Source organism: Panulirus ornatus, chromosome 11 (genome assembly GCF_036320965.1).
Source record: "Panulirus ornatus isolate Po-2019 chromosome 11, ASM3632096v1, whole genome shotgun sequence".
NCBI classification, from domain to species: Eukaryota; Metazoa; Arthropoda; class Malacostraca; order Decapoda; family Palinuridae; genus Panulirus; species Panulirus ornatus.
The window spans coordinates 75,772,802-75,788,906 of record NC_092234.1 but is presented as its reverse complement, the minus strand read 5'-3'; positions in this window follow the sequence as shown (position 1 = coordinate 75,788,906).

Genomic DNA, 16,105 nt, shown 5'->3' with positions numbered 1-16,105 from the left:
GTCAAGTCGGACAGGAGACATAGACGTGGGGCAAGAATCTAACCAGACAGAAAAGAGAGGTTTGGGAGGAGAGTCAGTCAGGACAGGAGAGAGAGGCTTGGGACGTGAGTAAGGCAAGGCATAAGATGGAGGCTTGGGACGAGAGTCATGACGGAGAGGATAGAGAGGCTTGGGACGAGAGTCATGACGGAGAGGATAGAGAGGCTTGGGACGAAAGTCAGGTCGGACAGGAGAGAGAGGCTTGATACGAGAGTCAGGCGGGAAAGAAAAGTGAAGTCGGGTTTGTGACGAGAGTCAGGCAGGACAGGATAGAGAGGCTTGGTACGAGAGTCAGGCGGGAAAGAAAAGTGAAGTCTGGGGAGAGAGTCAGGCAGGACAGGAGAGAGAGGTTTGGGACGAGAGTCACATAGGACAGGAGAGAAGGGCTTGGTACGAGAGTCAGGCTAGACAGGAGAGAGAGGCTTGGGACGAGAGTCAGGTAGGATGTGAGAGAAAGGCTTGGAACAAGAGTCAGACAGGACAAGGGAGAGAGGGTTCGGAATAGAGTCAGGCAGGGCAGGAGGAAGAGGGTTGGGACGAGAGCCAGGCAACACATGAGAAAGAGTCTTGGGACGTGAGTCAGGGAAGACATGAGAGAGACCCTTTGGATGAGAGTACGGAAGGAGAGGAGAGAGAGGCTTAGGACGAGAGTCACTAGGAAAAAAAGGGAGAGGCTTGGAACGAGAGTTATGCAGGCCAGGAAAAAGAGGCTTGGGACCTGAGTCAGGAAAGAGAGGATGGAAAGGCTTAGGACGAAAATCAGCAGGACAGGAGAGAGAAGTTTGGGACGAGAGTCAGGTAGAGCAGGAGAGAAAGGCTTTGGACGAGAGTCAGGCAGGACAGGAAAGAGATGCTTGGGACGAGAGTCAGGTAGTACAGGACAAAAAGTCTTGGGACGAGAGTCAGGTAGGAGAGGACACAGAGGCTTGGGACGTGAATCAGCAGGACAGGGAGAGAGATTTGGGACAAGAGTCAGACAGGACGGGAGAGAGGGGCTTGGGAGGAGAGTCAGGTACGGGAGGAGAGGGGGGCTTGGGACAAGAGTCAGGCAGGACAGGAGAGAGAGGCTTGGGAGGAGAGTCAAGTAGGGCAGGAGAGGGAGTCTTGGAAGGAGAGTCAAGCCGGAAGGTAGAGAGATGCTTGGGACGAGAGTCAGGCTGGACAGGAGAGAGAGGTTTGTGACGAGAGCCAGGAAGCCCAGGAGAGGGAGGCTCGGGAAGAGTCATGCTCTACAGGAGAGAGGGGCTGGGGACGAGAGCCAGGCAGGACAGGAGAGAGAGGCTTGGGATGAGAGTCAGGCAGGAAGGGAGAGAGAGGCTTGGGACGAGACGCAGGCTGGACAAGAGAGAGAGGCTTGGGACGAGACTCTGGCGGGACAGGAGAGAGAGGCTTAGGACGAGAGCCAGGCTGGATAGGAGAGAGAGGCTTGGGAAGAGAGTCAGGCAGTACTGGAGAGGGAGGCTTGTGACGAATGTCAGGCAGGACAGGAAAGAGAGGCTTGGGAAGAGACTCAGGCAGGACAGGAGAGAGAGGCTTGGGACGAGAGTCAGGCAGGACGGGAGAGAAAGGCTTAATTCGAGAGTCAGACAAGAGAGGAGAATGAGGCTTGGGAGGAGAGTCATCAAGCACAGGAGAGGGAGGCTCGGGACGAGAGTCAGGCTCTACAGTAGAGAGGGGCTGGGGATAAAAGCCAGGCAGGGCAGGAGAGAGAGGCTTCGGACGAGAGTCAGTCAGGATAGGATAGATAGGCGTGGAACGAGAGTCAGGCAGGACAGGAGAGAGATTCTTGGGACGAGAGTCAGGCAAGACTGGAGAGAGAGGCTTGGGACGAAAGTCAGGCAGGACAGGAGAGAGAGAGGTTTTCGTCGAGAGTGAGGCAGGACAGGAGAGAGAGCCTTAGGACGAGAGTCAGGTGGGATAGGAGAGAGGGGCCTGGGATTAGTGTCAGACAGGACAGGGGAGAGATGCTTGGGAGGGGAGTCAGGTAGGACAGGAGAGAGAGCCTTGGGACGTGAGTGAGGCAAGACTTGAGAGGGAGCCATGGGACGAGAGTCAACCCGGAGAGGAAAAAGAGACCTAGGACGAGAGTCAGGTCTGACAGGAGAAAGAGGCTTGGTACGAGAGTCAGGCGGGAAAGAAAAATGAAGTCTGGGGAGAGCGTCAGGCAGGCTAGGAGAGAGAGAGGCTTGGTACGAGAGTCAAGCGGGAAAGAAAAGTGAAGGCTGGGGAGAGAGTCAGGCAGGACAGGAAAGAGAGGCTTGGGACGAGAGTCAGGCAGTGCAGGAGAGAGAGGCTTGGGGCGAGAGTCAGGCAGGACAGGAGAGAGTGGCTTTGGACGAGAATCAGGCAGGACAAGAGAGAGAGGCTTGCGACGCGAGTGAGGCAAGACAGGCTGGGGACGAGAGTCAGGCAGGATAGGAGAGAGAGGCTTGGGACTAGAGTCACACAGGAAAGGGGGGGGGGGAGATGCTTGGGACGAGAGCCAGGCAGGACAGGAGAGATAGTTTTGGGACGTGAGTAAGGCAAGACATGAGAGGGAGGCTTGGGACGAGAGTCATGCCGGAGAGGATAGACAGGCTTAGGACGAGATTCAGATCGGACAGGAGAGAGAGGCTTGGTACGAAAGTCAGGCGGGAAAGAAAAGTGAAGTCTGGGGTTTGTGACGAGCGTCAGGCAGGACAGGTGAGAGAGGCTTAGTACGAGAGTCAGGCGGGAAAGAAAAGTGAATTGTGGGGAGAGAGTCAGGCAGTACAGGAGAGAGAGTCTTGGGACGAGAGTCAGGCAGGACAGGAGAGAGAGGCTGAGGACGTGAGTCAGGCTGGACAGGAGAGAGAGGCTTGGGACGAGAGTCAGGTAGGATAGGATAGAAAGGCTTGGGACGCAAGTCAGACAGGAAAAGGGAGAGAGGATTCATAAAAGAGTCAGGCAGGGCAGGAGAAAGGGGCATGGGACAAGATCCAGGCAACACAGAAGAAAGAGAATTAGTACGTCAGAAAGTCAGAAAGTCAAAAATCATAGGAGAGTCAGAAAGCACAGGAGAGGGAGGCTCGGGACAAATGTCAGGCTCTACAGGAGAGAGGGGCTGGGGACGAGAGCCAGGCAGGACAATATAGAGAAGCTTGGGACAAGATTCAGGAAGGAGAGGATACAGAGGCTTGGGACGAGAGTCAGGCAGGACAGGAGAGAGAGGCTTAGGACGAGAGTCAGGCAAGACAGAACAAAGAGGATTGGGATGAGAGTGAGACTGGAGAGGTGAGAGGGGCTTGAGACGAGAGTTACATAGGACAGGAGAGAGGGGCTTGGGATGAGAGTCAGACAGGGCAGGAGAAACAGGCTTGCGACGAGAGTCATACCGGAGAGGATAGAGAGGCTTCGGACTAGAGTCAGGTCGGACAGGAGAGATAGACTTGGTGCAAGAATCTAACCGGACAGGAGAGAGAGGCTTGGGACCAAAGTCAGTCAGGTCAGGAGAGAGGGAGGCTTGGGACTAGAGTCAGACACAACAATGGAGAGATGCTTGGGACGAGAGTCAGTCAGGACAGGAGAGAGAGGCTTGAGACGAAAGTCAGGCAAGACAGGAGAGAGAAGCTAGGGACGAGACTCAGACAGGACAGGAGAGAGTGGTTTAGGACGAGAGTCAGGCAGTACATGAGAGAGAGGTTTACGACGAGAGTCAGGCAGAACAGGAGAGAGAGGTTTGCGACGAGAGTCAGGCAGGACAGGAGAGAGAGGCTTGGGACGAGAATCAGGCTGGACAGGAGAGAGAGGCTTGGGACGAGAGTCAGGCAGAATAGGAGAGAGTTTTGTGACTAGAGTCAGACAGGACAGGGGAGAGATGCTTGGGACGAGAGTCAGCCAGGACAGGACAGAGAGGCTTGTGACGTGAGTAAGGCAAGACACGAGAGGGAGGCTTGGGACGAGAGTCATGACGGAGAAGATAGAGAGCCTTAGTACGATAGTCAGGTCGGTCAGGAGAGAGAGGCTTAGGTAGAGACTCAGGCAGGACAGGAGAGAGAGGCGTGGGGACGAGAGTTAGGTTGGATAGAAGAGAGAGGCTTGGTTTGAGAGTTAGGCAAGACATGAGAGAATTGCTTGGGACGAGAGTCAGGCAGGACAGGAGACAGAGGCTTGGTAAGTGAGTCAGCAGGACAGGAGAGAGAAGTTTGTGACGAAAGTCAAACATGACAGGAGAGAGGCGCTTGGGAGGAGAGTCAGGTAGGGCAGGGGAGGGTGGCGAGAGATGAGAGTCAAGCAGGACAGGATTGAGATGCTTGGCACGAGAGTCAGGTAGGGCAGGAGAGGGAGTCGTCGGACGAGAGTTAGGCCAGAAGGTCGAGAGAGGCTTTGGACGACAGTCAGGCTGGACAGGAGAGAGAGGCTTGAGACGAGACTCAGGCAGGACAGGAGAGAGAGGCTTGGGACGAGACTCTGGCAGGATAGGAGGGAGAGGCTTGGGACGAGAGTCAGGCAGGATAGGAGAGAGAGGCTTGGGAAGAGAGTCAGGCAGGACTGGTGAGGGAGGCTTGTGACAAGAGTCAGGCAGGACAGGAGAGACGCTTAGGACGAGACTCAGGCAAGACACGAGAGAGAGGCTTGGGACGAGAGTCAGGAAGTACAGGAGAAGGAGGCTCGGGACGAGAGTCACGCTCTTCAGTAGGGAGGGGCTGGGGAAGAGACCCAGGCAGGACAGGAGCGAGAGGCTTGGGACGAGAGTCAGGCAGGATAGGATAGAGAGGCTTGGGCCGAGAGTAAGGCATGACAGGAGAGAGAGGCTTGGGACGAGAGTCATGCTGCACAGGAGAGAGGCTTGAGATGGGAGTCAGGAAGGACTGGAGAAAGAGGTTTTGGGACGAGAGTCAGGCAGGACAGGAGAGAGAGGCTTGGGACGAAAGTTAGATAGGACAGGATAGAGAGGATTGGGATGAGAGTCAAATAGTGCAGGAGGGAGAGACGGGCGAGGATAGTCATGCCGGAGAGGATAGAGAGGATTAGGACGAGAGTCAGGTCGGAGAGTAGAGATGGACTTGGGGCAAGAATCTAACCTGACAGGTGAGAAGGCTTGGGAGGAGAGTCACCCAGGACAGGAGAGAGAGAGGCTTAGGACGAGAGTCAGGCAAGACAGGAGAGAGAGGTTTGGGACGAGACTCAGGTATGAGAAGAGAGAGAGAGGCTTGGCACGAGATCAGGCTGAATAAGAGAGAGAAGCTTGGGACGAGAGTCAGGCAGGTCAGGAGAGAGAGGCTTGGGACGAGACTCAGGCATAACAAGAGAGAGAGGCTAGGGACGTGAGTAAGGCAAGACATGAGAGGGAGGCTTGGGACGAGAAACATGCCGGAGAGAATAGAGGGGCTTAGGACGAGAGTCAGGTCGGACAGGAGAGAGAGGCTTGGTACGAGCGTCAGGCTGGAAAGAGAAGTGAAGTCTGGGGTTTGTGACGAGAGTCATGCAGGACAGTAGATAGAGGCTTGGTACGAGAGTCAGGCGGGAAAGAAAAGTGAAGTGTGGGGAGAGAGTCAGGCAGGACAGGAGAGAGAGGCTTGGGACGAGAGTCAGGCTGGAAAAAAAAGTGAAGTCTGGGGTCTGTGACGAGAGTCATGCAGGACAGGAGATAGAGGCTTGGTACGAGAGTCAGGCGGGAGAGAAAATTGAAGTGTGGGGAGAGAGTCAGGCAGGACAGGAGAGAGAGAGGCTTGCGACGAGAGTCAGGCAGGACAGGAGAGAGAGGCTTGGGACGAGAGTCAGGCAGGAGAGGAGAGAGAGGCTTGGGACGATACTCAGGCATGAAAGCAGAGAAAGGGTTGTGATGAGAGTCAGGCTGGATAGGAGAGAGAGAGGTTTCCTTCAAGAGTCAGGCAAGACAGGAGAGAGAGGCTTGGGACCAGAGTCAGACAGGACAGGTGAGAGGGGATTTGGACGAGAGTTAGATAGGACAGGAGAGAGAGGCTTGGGACGAGAGTCAGACAGGGCAGAGGAGAGCAGCTTGCGACGAGATTCATACCAGAGAGGATAGAGAGACTTGGGACGAGAGTCAGGTCGGACAGGAGAGATTAACTTAGTGCAAAAATCTAAACGGACAAGAGAAAGAGGCTTGTGACCAGAGTCAGTCAGGATAGGAGAGAGAGAGGCTTGGGACGAGAGTCAGACAGGACAATGGAGATATGCTTGTTACGAGAGTCAGTTGGGACAGGAGAGAGAGCTTGGGACGAGAGTCAGGCAAGACTGGAGAGAGAAGCTTGGGACAAGACTCAGGCATCACATAAGAGAGTGGTATAGGACGAGAGTCAGGCAGGACAGGAGAGAGAGGCTTGCGACCAGCCTCATACAGGACAGGAGAGAGAGGGTTAGGACGAGACTCGGTGAGGACAGGCGAGAGAGGCTTGGAACAAGAGTCAGAAAGGACAGGTTAGAGAGGTTTAATTCGAGAGTCAGGCAAGACAGGAGACAGAGGCTTGGGACTAGAGCCAGGAAGCACGGGAGAGGGGGGCTCGGGACGAGAGTCACGCTCTTCACTAGAGAGGGGTTGGGGACGAGAGCCAGACAGGACAGGAGAGAGAGGCTTGGGACGAGAGTCAGATAGGATAGGATAGAGAGGTTTGGGACGAGAGTCAGGCAGGACAGGAGAGACAGGCTTGGGACGAGAGTCAGGCTGCACAGAAGAGAGGCTTGTGAAGAGAGTCAGGCAGGACTGGAGAGGGAGGCTTGGGATGAAAGTCAGGCAGGACAGGAGAGAGGGTCTTGGGACGAGAGTTAGATAGGACAGGAGAGAGAGGCTTGGGACGACAGTCAGACAGGGCAGGAGAGAGAGGCTTGCGAGGAGAGTCATGCCGGAGAGGATAGAGAGGCTTAGGACGAGAGTCAGGCAAGACAGGAGAAAGAGGTTTGAGACGAGACTCAGGTATGAGAGGAGAGAAGCTTGGCACGAGAGTCAGACTGAATAAGAGAGAGAAGCTTGGGACGAGAGTCAGGCAGGACAGGAGAGAGAGACTTGGAACGAGACTCAGGCAGGAAAGGAGAGAGATGCTTGGGGCGTGAGTAAGGCAAGACATGATAGGGAGGCTTGGGACGAGAGTCATGCCGGAGAGGATAGAGAGGCTTAGGACGAGAGTCAGGTCGGACATGAGAGAGAGGCTTGGTACGAAAGTCAAGCGGGAAAGAAAAGTGAAATGTGGGGAGACAGTCAGGCAGGACAGGAGAGAGAGTCTTTGGACGAGAGTCAGGAAGGACAGGAGAGAGAGGTTTGGGACGAGATTCAGGTAGGACAGGAGAGAGAAGCTTGCGACGAGATTCGGGTAGGACAGGAGAGAGAGGCTTGGGACGAGATTCAGGCAGGACAGCAGAGAGAGGCTTGGGATGAGAGTCAGGCTGGATAGGAGAGAGAGATTTGGGTCTAGAGTCAGGCAAGACAGGAGAGAGGGGCTTGGGACGAGTGTCAGGCAGGACAGGAGAGAGAGGCTTGGGACGAGACTCAGGCAGGACAGGAGTGAGAGGTTTGGCACGAGAGTCAGGCTGGACAGGAGAGTGGCTTGAGAAGAGAGTCAGGCAGGATTTGAGAGGGAAGCTTGGGACGAGAGTCAGGCAGGACAGAAGAGAGGGGCTTGGGACGAGAGTTAGGACAGGAGAGAGATGCTTGGGACGAGAATCAGACAGGGCGGGAGAGAGAGGCTTGCGAGGACGGTCATGCCGGAAAGGATAGAGAGGCTTTGGACGAGAGTTAGGTCGGAGAGGAGAGATAGACTTGGTGCAAGAATCTAACCGGACAGGTGAGAGAGGCTTGGGACGAGATCCAGTCAGGACAGGAGAGAGAGAGGCTTAGGACGAGAGTTAGGCAAGACAGGAGTGAGAGGTTTGGGACGACACTCAGGTATGAGAGGAGAGAGAGGCTTGGCACGAGAGTCAGGGTGAATAAGAAAGAGAAGCTTGGGACGAGAGTCAGGCAGGACAGGAGAGAGAGGCTTGGGACGAGAGTCAGGCAGTAGAGGAGAGAGGGGCTTGGGACGATAGGTAGGCAGAGCAGGAGAGAGGGGCTGGAGACGAGAGTCAGGCTGGACACGAGAAACGGCCTGGCGAAGACATTAATGCAGGACAGGAGAAAGAAGTTTGGAACGAGAGTCAAGCTAGACAGGAGAATGACGCTTTGGAAGAGTCAGCCAGGACATGAGAGAGAGGCTTGAAACGAAAGTCAGGCAGGACAGGAGAGAGGGGCATGGGACGAGAGTTAGATAAGACAAGATAGAGAGGCTTGGAATGAGAGTCAGACAGGGCAGGAGAGAGAGGCTTGTAACGAGAATCATGCCGGAGAGAGAGAGAGGCTTAGGACTAGAGTCAGGTCGGAGAGGAGAGATAGACTTGTGGCAAGAATCTAACCGGATAGGTGAGAAGGCTTCGGACGAGAGTCACCCAGGACAGGAGAGAGAGAGGCTTAGGACGAGAGTCACCCAGGACAGGAGAGAGAGAGGCTTAGGACGAGAGTCACCCAGGACAGGAGAGAGAGAGGCTTAGGACGAGAGTCAGGCAAGACAGGAGAGAGAGGTTTGAGACGAGACTCAGGTATGAGAGGAGAGAGAGAGGCTTGGCACGAGACCAGGCTGAATAAGAGAGAGAAGCATGGGACGAGAGTCAGGCAGGACAGGAGAGAGAGCCTTGGTACGAGAGTCAGGCGGGAAAGAAAAGTGAAGTCTGGGGAGAGAGTCAGGCACGACAGGAGAAAGAGGCTTGGGACGAGAGTCAGGCAGGACAGGAGAGAGAGGCTTCGGACGAGACTCAGGCAGGAGAGGGGAGAGAGGCTTAGGACGAGACTCAGGCATGACAGCAGAGAGAGGCTTCGGATGAGGGTCAGGCTGGAGAGGAGAGAGACGTTTCGTTCGAGAGTCAGGTAAGACAGGAGAGAGAGGCTTCGAACGAGAGTCAGACAGGACAGGTGAGAGGGGCTTAGGACCAGAGTTGGATAGGACAGGAGAGAGAGGCTTGGGACAAGAGTCAGACAGGGCAGGAGAGAGAGGCTTACGAGGAGAGTCATACCGGAGAGGATATAGAGGCTTAGGACGAGAGTTAGGTCGGACAGGAGAGATAGACTTGGTGCAAGAATCTAACCGGAGAAGAGAAAGAGGCCTGGGACCAGTGTCAGTCAGGACAGGAGAGAGAGAGGCTTGGGACTAGAGTCAGATAAGGACAATGGAGAAATGCTCGGGACGAGAGTCAGTAAGGAGAGGAGAGAGAGGCTTGGGACGAGAGTTAGGCAAGACAGGAGAGAGAAGCTTGGGACGAGACTCAGGCAGGACAGGAGAGAGTGGTTTAGGACGAGAGTCATGGAGGACAGGAGAGAGAGGCTTGCGACGAGAGTCAGGCAGGACAGGAGAGAGAGGCTTAGGACGAGAGTCAGGCAGGGCAGGAGAAAGAGGCTTGGGACGAGAATCAGGCTGGACAAGAGAGAGAGGCTTGGGACGTGAGTCAGGCAGAATAGGAAAGAGAGGTTTGGGACTAAAGTCAGAATGGACAGGGGAGAGATGCTTTGGACGAGAGTCAGGCAGGACAAGAGAGAGAGAGGCTTGAGACATGAATAAGGCAAGACATGAGAATGAGGCTTGGGACGAGAATCATGACGGAGAAGATAGAGAAGCTTAGTACGAGAGTCAGGTCGGACAGGAGAGAGGGGCTTGGGTAGAGATTCAGGCAGGACATGAGAAAGAGGCTTGGGACATGAGTCAGGCTGGAGAGAAGAGAGAGTCTTGGCATGAGAGTCAGGCAAGACATGAGAGAGTGGCTTGGGACGAGAGTCAGGCAGGACAGGAGACATACCCATGGGACGTGAGTCATCAGGACAGGAGAGAGAGGTTTGTGACGAGAGTCAGACAGGACAGTAGATAGGGGTTTGTAAGGAGAGTCAGGTAGTGCAGGAGAGGAAGGCTTGGGACGAGAGTGGAGCTGGACAGGAGAATTGACGCTTTGGAAGAGTCAGGCAGGACATGAGAGAGGGGCTTGGGACGAGAGTTAGGCAGGACAGGAGAGAGGGGCTTAGGACGAGAGTTAGATAGGACAAGATAGAGAGGCTTGAGATGAGAGTCAGACAGGACAGGAGAGAGAGACTTGCGAGGAGAGTCATGATGGAGAGGATAGAGAGGCTTAAGATGCTTAAGAAAAGACGAGACTCAGGTATGAGAGGAGAGAGAGAGGCTTGGCACGAGACCAGGCTGAATAAGAGAGAGAAGCATGGGACGAGAGTCAGGCAGGACAGGAGAGAGAGGCTTAGGACGAGAGTCAGGCAGGTCAGGAGAGAAAAGCTTGGGACGATACTCAGGCAGGACAGGAGAGAGAGGCTTGGGATGAGACTCAGGCAGGACAAGACAGAGAGGCTTAGGACGAGACTCAGGAAAGCATAGAGAGAGGCTTGGGATTAGAGTCAGACTGGGTAGGAGAGAGAGGTTTAGTTCGAGAGTCAGGCAAGACAGGAGAGAGAGGCTTGGTACGAGTGTCAGGCGGGACAGGTAAGAGGCGCTTGGGACGAGAGTTAGATAGGACAGGAGAGAGAGGCTAGTGACGAGAGTCAGACAAGGCATGAGAGAGAGGCTTGCGACGAGAGTCATACCGTAGAGGATAGAGAGGCTTAGGACGAGAGTCAAGTCAGACCAGAGAGATAGACTTGATGCAAGAATGTAACCGGACAGGAGTAGAGCATTGAGACCAGAATAAGTCAGGACAGGAGAGAGAGAAAGGTTTGGGACTAGAGTCAGAATAAACAATGGAGAGATGCTTGGGACGAGAGTCAGTCAGGACAAGAGAGACAGGCTTGGGACGAGAGTCAGGCAAGATAGGAGAGAGAAGCTTGGGACGGGAGTCAGACAGGACAGGAGAGAGAGGCTTACGACGAGAGCCAGGCAGAATAGGAGAGAGAGGTTTGGGACTAGAGTCAGACAGGACAGGGGAGAGATGCTTTGGACGAGAGTCAGGCAGGACAGGAGAGGGATGCTTGAGACGTGAGTAAGGCAAGACATGAGAGGGAGGCTTTGGACGAGAATCATGAGGTAGAGGATAGACAAGCTTAGTACGAGAGTCAGGTCGGACAGGAGAGAGAGGCTTGGGTAGAGACTCAGGCAGGACAGGAGAAAGAGGCTTGGGACGAGAGTCAGGCTGGATATAAGAGAGAGGCTTGGCAAGAGATGAGAGAGTGGCTTGGGACGAGAGTCAGGCAGAACAGGAGACAGACCCTTGTGACGTGAGTCAGCAGGACAGGAGAGAGAGGTTTGTGACGAGAGTCAGACTGGACAGGAGAGAGGGGCTCGTGAGGAGAGTCAAGTAGGGGAGGAGAAGGAGGCTTGGGACGAGAGTCAGGCAGGACAGGAGAGAGATTCTTGGGACGAGAGTCAGGAAGCACAGGAGAGAGAGGCTCGGCACGAGAGTCAGGCTCTACAGGAGAAAACGGCTTGGGACGAGACCCAGGCAGGACAGGAGAGAGAGGCTTAGGACGAGAGTCAGGCAGGACAAGATAGAGAGGCCTGGGACGAAAGTCAAGCAGGATAGGAAGAGAGAGGCTTGGAACGAGAGTCAGGCTGGACAGGAGAGAGAGGCTTGAGACGAGACTCAGGCAGGACAGGAGAGAGAGGCTTGGGACAGGAGTCAGGCTGGATAGGAGAGAGAGTCTTGGGAAGAGAGTCAGGCAGGACTGGAGAGGGAGGCTTGTAACGAGAGTCAGGCAGGACAGGAGAGAGAGGCTTGGGAAGAGACTCAGGCATGTCAAGAGAGAGAAGCTTGGGACGAGACTCAGTCAGGACAGGAGACAGAGGCTTGGGACAAGAGTCAGAAAGAACAGGAGAGAGAGGCATGGGACGAGTCAGGAAGCACAGGAGAGGGAGGCTCGGGACGAGAGTCAGGCTCTTAAGTAGATAGGTGCTGGGGACGAGAGCTAGGATGGACAGGAGACAGAGGCTTGGGACGAGAGTCAGACAGTATAGGATAGAGAGGCTTATGACGAGAGTCAGGCAGGACAGGAGAGAGAGGCTTGGGGCGAGAGTCAGGCTGCACAGGAGAGAGGCTTGAGAAGAGAGTCAGGCAGGACTTAAGATGTAGGCTTGGGATGAGAGTCAGGCAGGACAGGAGAGAGGGGCTTGGGACGAAAGTTAGGTAGGACAGGAGAGAGGCTTGGGACGACAGTCAGACCGGGCTGGAGAGAGGGGCTTGCGAGGAGAGTCATGCCGGAGAGAATAGAGAGGCTTAGGATGAGAGTCAGGTCGGAGAGGAGAGATAGACTTAGGGAAAGAATCTAACCGGACATGTGAGAGAGGCTTGGGACGAGTTCCAGTCAGGAGAGAAGAGAGAGAGGCTTAGGACGAGAGTTAGGGCAAGACAGGAAAGAGAGGTTTGGGACGAGACTCAGGTATGAGAGGAGAGAGAGAGGCTTGGCACGAGACCAGGCTGAATAAGAGAGAGAAGCATGGGACGAGAGTCAGGCAGGACAGGAGAGAGAGGCTTGGTACGAGAGTCAGGCGGGAAAGAAAAGTGAAGTCTGGGGAGAGAGTCAGGCACGACAGGAGAAAGAGGCTTGGGACGAGAGTCAGGCAGGACAGGAGAGAGAGGCTTCGGACGAGACTCAGGCAGGAGAGGGGAGAGAGGCTTAGGACGAGACTCAGGCATGACAGCAGAGAGAGGCTTCGGATGAGAGTCAGGCTGGAGAGGAGAGAGACGTTTCGTTCGAGAGTCAGGTAAGACAGGAGAGAGAGGCTTCGAACGAGAGTCAGACAGGACAGGTGAGAGGGGCTTAGGACCAGAGTTGGATAGGACAGGAGAGAGAGGCTTGGGACAAGAGTCAGACAGGGCAGGAGAGAGAGGCTTACGAGGAGAGTCATACCGGAGAGGATATAGAGGCTTAGGACGAGAGTTAGGTCGGACAGGAGAGATAGACTTGGTGCAAGAATCTAACCGGAGAAGAGAAAGAGGCCTGGGACCAGTGTCAGTCAGGACAGGAGAGAGAGAGGCTTGGGACTAGAGTCAGATAAGGACAATGGAGAAATGCTCGGGACGAGAGTCAGTAAGGAGAGGAGAGAGAGGCTTGGGACGAGAGTTAGGCAAGACAGGAGAGAGAAGCTTGGGACGAGACTCAGGCAGGACAGGAGAGAGTGGTTTAGGACGAGAGTCATGGAGGACAGGAGAGAGAGGCTTGCGACGAGAGTCAGGCAGGACAGGAGAGAGAGGCTTAGGACGAGAGTCAGGCAGGGCAGGAGAAAGAGGCTTGGGACGAGAATCAGGCTGGACAAGAGAGAGAGGCTTGGGACGTGAGTCAGGCAGAATAGGAAAGAGAGGTTTGGGACTAAAGTCAGAATGGACAGGGGAGAGATGCTTTGGACGAGAGTCAGGCAGGACAAGAGAGAGAGAGGCTTGAGACATGAATAAGGCAAGACATGAGAATGAGGCTTGGGACGAGAATCATGACGGAGAAGATAGAGAAGCTTAGTACGAGAGTCAGGTCGGACAGGAGAGAGGGGCTTGGGTAGAGATTCAGGCAGGACATGAGAAAGAGGCTTGGGACATGAGTCAGGCTGGAGAGAAGAGAGAGTCTTGGCATGAGAGTCAGGCAAGACATGAGAGAGTGGCTTGGGACGAGAGTCAGGCAGGACAGGAGACATACCCATGGGACGTGAGTCATCAGGACAGGAGAGAGAGGTTTGTGACGAGAGTCAGACAGGACAGTAGATAGGGGTTTGTAAGGAGAGTCAGGTAGTGCAGGAGAGGAAGGCTTGGGACGAGAGTGGAGCTGGACAGGAGAATTGACGCTTTGGAAGAGTCAGGCAGGACATGAGAGAGGGGCTTGGGACGAGAGTTAGGCAGGACAGGAGAGAGGGGCTTAGGACGAGAGTTAGATAGGACAAGATAGAGAGGCTTGAGATGAGAGTCAGACAGGACAGGAGAGAGAGACTTGCGAGGAGAGTCATGATGGAGAGGATAGAGAGGCTTAAGATGCTTAAGAAAAGACGAGACTCAGGTATGAGAGGAGAGAGAGAGGCTTGGCACGAGACCAGGCTGAATAAGAGAGAGAAGCATGGGACGAGAGTCAGGCAGGACAGGAGAGAGAGGCTTAGGACGAGAGTCAGGCAGGTCAGGAGAGAAAAGCTTGGGACGATACTCAGGCAGGACAGGAGAGAGAGGCTTGGGATGAGACTCAGGCAGGACAAGACAGAGAGGCTTAGGACGAGACTCAGGAAAGCATAGAGAGAGGCTTGGGATTAGAGTCAGACTGGGTAGGAGAGAGAGGTTTAGTTCGAGAGTCAGGCAAGACAGGAGAGAGAGGCTTGGTACGAGTGTCAGGCGGGACAGGTAAGAGGCGCTTGGGACGAGAGTTAGATAGGACAGGAGAGAGAGGCTAGTGACGAGAGTCAGACAAGGCATGAGAGAGAGGCTTGCGACGAGAGTCATACCGTAGAGGATAGAGAGGCTTAGGACGAGAGTCAAGTCAGACCAGAGAGATAGACTTGATGCAAGAATGTAACCGGACAGGAGTAGAGCATTGAGACCAGAATAAGTCAGGACAGGAGAGAGAGAAAGGTTTGGGACTAGAGTCAGAATAAACAATGGAGAGATGCTTGGGACGAGAGTCAGTCAGGACAAGAGAGACAGGCTTGGGACGAGAGTCAGGCAAGATAGGAGAGAGAAGCTTGGGACGGGAGTCAGACAGGACAGGAGAGAGAGGCTTACGACGAGAGCCAGGCAGAATAGGAGAGAGAGGTTTGGGACTAGAGTCAGACAGGACAGGGGAGAGATGCTTTGGACGAGAGTCAGGCAGGACAGGAGAGGGATGCTTGAGACGTGAGTAAGGCAAGACATGAGAGGGAGGCTTTGGACGAGAATCATGAGGTAGAGGATAGACAAGCTTAGTACGAGAGTCAGGTCGGACAGGAGAGAGAGGCTTGGGTAGAGACTCAGGCAGGACAGGAGAAAGAGGCTTGGGACGAGAGTCAGGCTGGATATAAGAGAGAGGCTTGGCAAGAGATGAGAGAGTGGCTTGGGACGAGAGTCAGGCAGAACAGGAGACAGACCCTTGTGACGTGAGTCAGCAGGACAGGAGAGAGAGGTTTGTGACGAGAGTCAGACTGGACAGGAGAGAGGGGCTCGTGAGGAGAGTCAAGTAGGGGAGGAGAAGGAGGCTTGGGACGAGAGTCAGGCAGGACAGGAGAGAGATTCTTGGGACGAGAGTCAGGAAGCACAGGAGAGAGAGGCTCGGCACGAGAGTCAGGCTCTACAGGAGAAAACGGCTTGGGACGAGACCCAGGCAGGACAGGAGAGAGAGGCTTAGGACGAGAGTCAGGCAGGACAAGATAGAGAGGCCTGGGACGAAAGTCAAGCAGGATAGGAAGAGAGAGGCTTGGAACGAGAGTCAGGCTGGACAGGAGAGAGAGGCTTGAGACGAGACTCAGGCAGGACAGGAGAGAGAGGCTTGGGACAGGAGTCAGGCTGGATAGGAGAGAGAGTCTTGGGAAGAGAGTCAGGCAGGACTGGAGAGGGAGGCTTGTAACGAGAGTCAGGCAGGACAGGAGAGAGAGGCTTGGGAAGAGACTCAGGCATGTCAAGAGAGAGAAGCTTGGGACGAGACTCAGTCAGGACAGGAGACAGAGGCTTGGGACAAGAGTCAGAAAGAACAGGAGAGAGAGGCATGGGACGAGTCAGGAAGCACAGGAGAGGGAGGCTCGGGACGAGAGTCAGGCTCTTAAGTAGATAGGTGCTGGGGACGAGAGCTAGGATGGACAGGAGACAGAGGCTTGGGACGAGAGTCAGACAGTATAGGATAGAGAGGCTTATGACGAGAGTCAGGCAGGACAGGAGAGAGAGGCTTGGGGCGAGAGTCAGGCTGCACAGGAGAGAGGCTTGAGAAGAGAGTCAGGCAGGACTTAAGATGTAGGCTTGGGATGAGAGTCAGGCAGGACAGGAGAGAGGGGCTTGGGACGAAAGTTAGGTAGGACAGGAGAGAGGCTTGGGACGACAGTCAGACCGGGCTGGAGAGAGGGGCTTGCGAGGAGAGTCATGCCGGAGAGAATAGAGAGGCTTAGGATGAGAGTCAGGTCGGAGAGGAGAGATAGACTTAGGG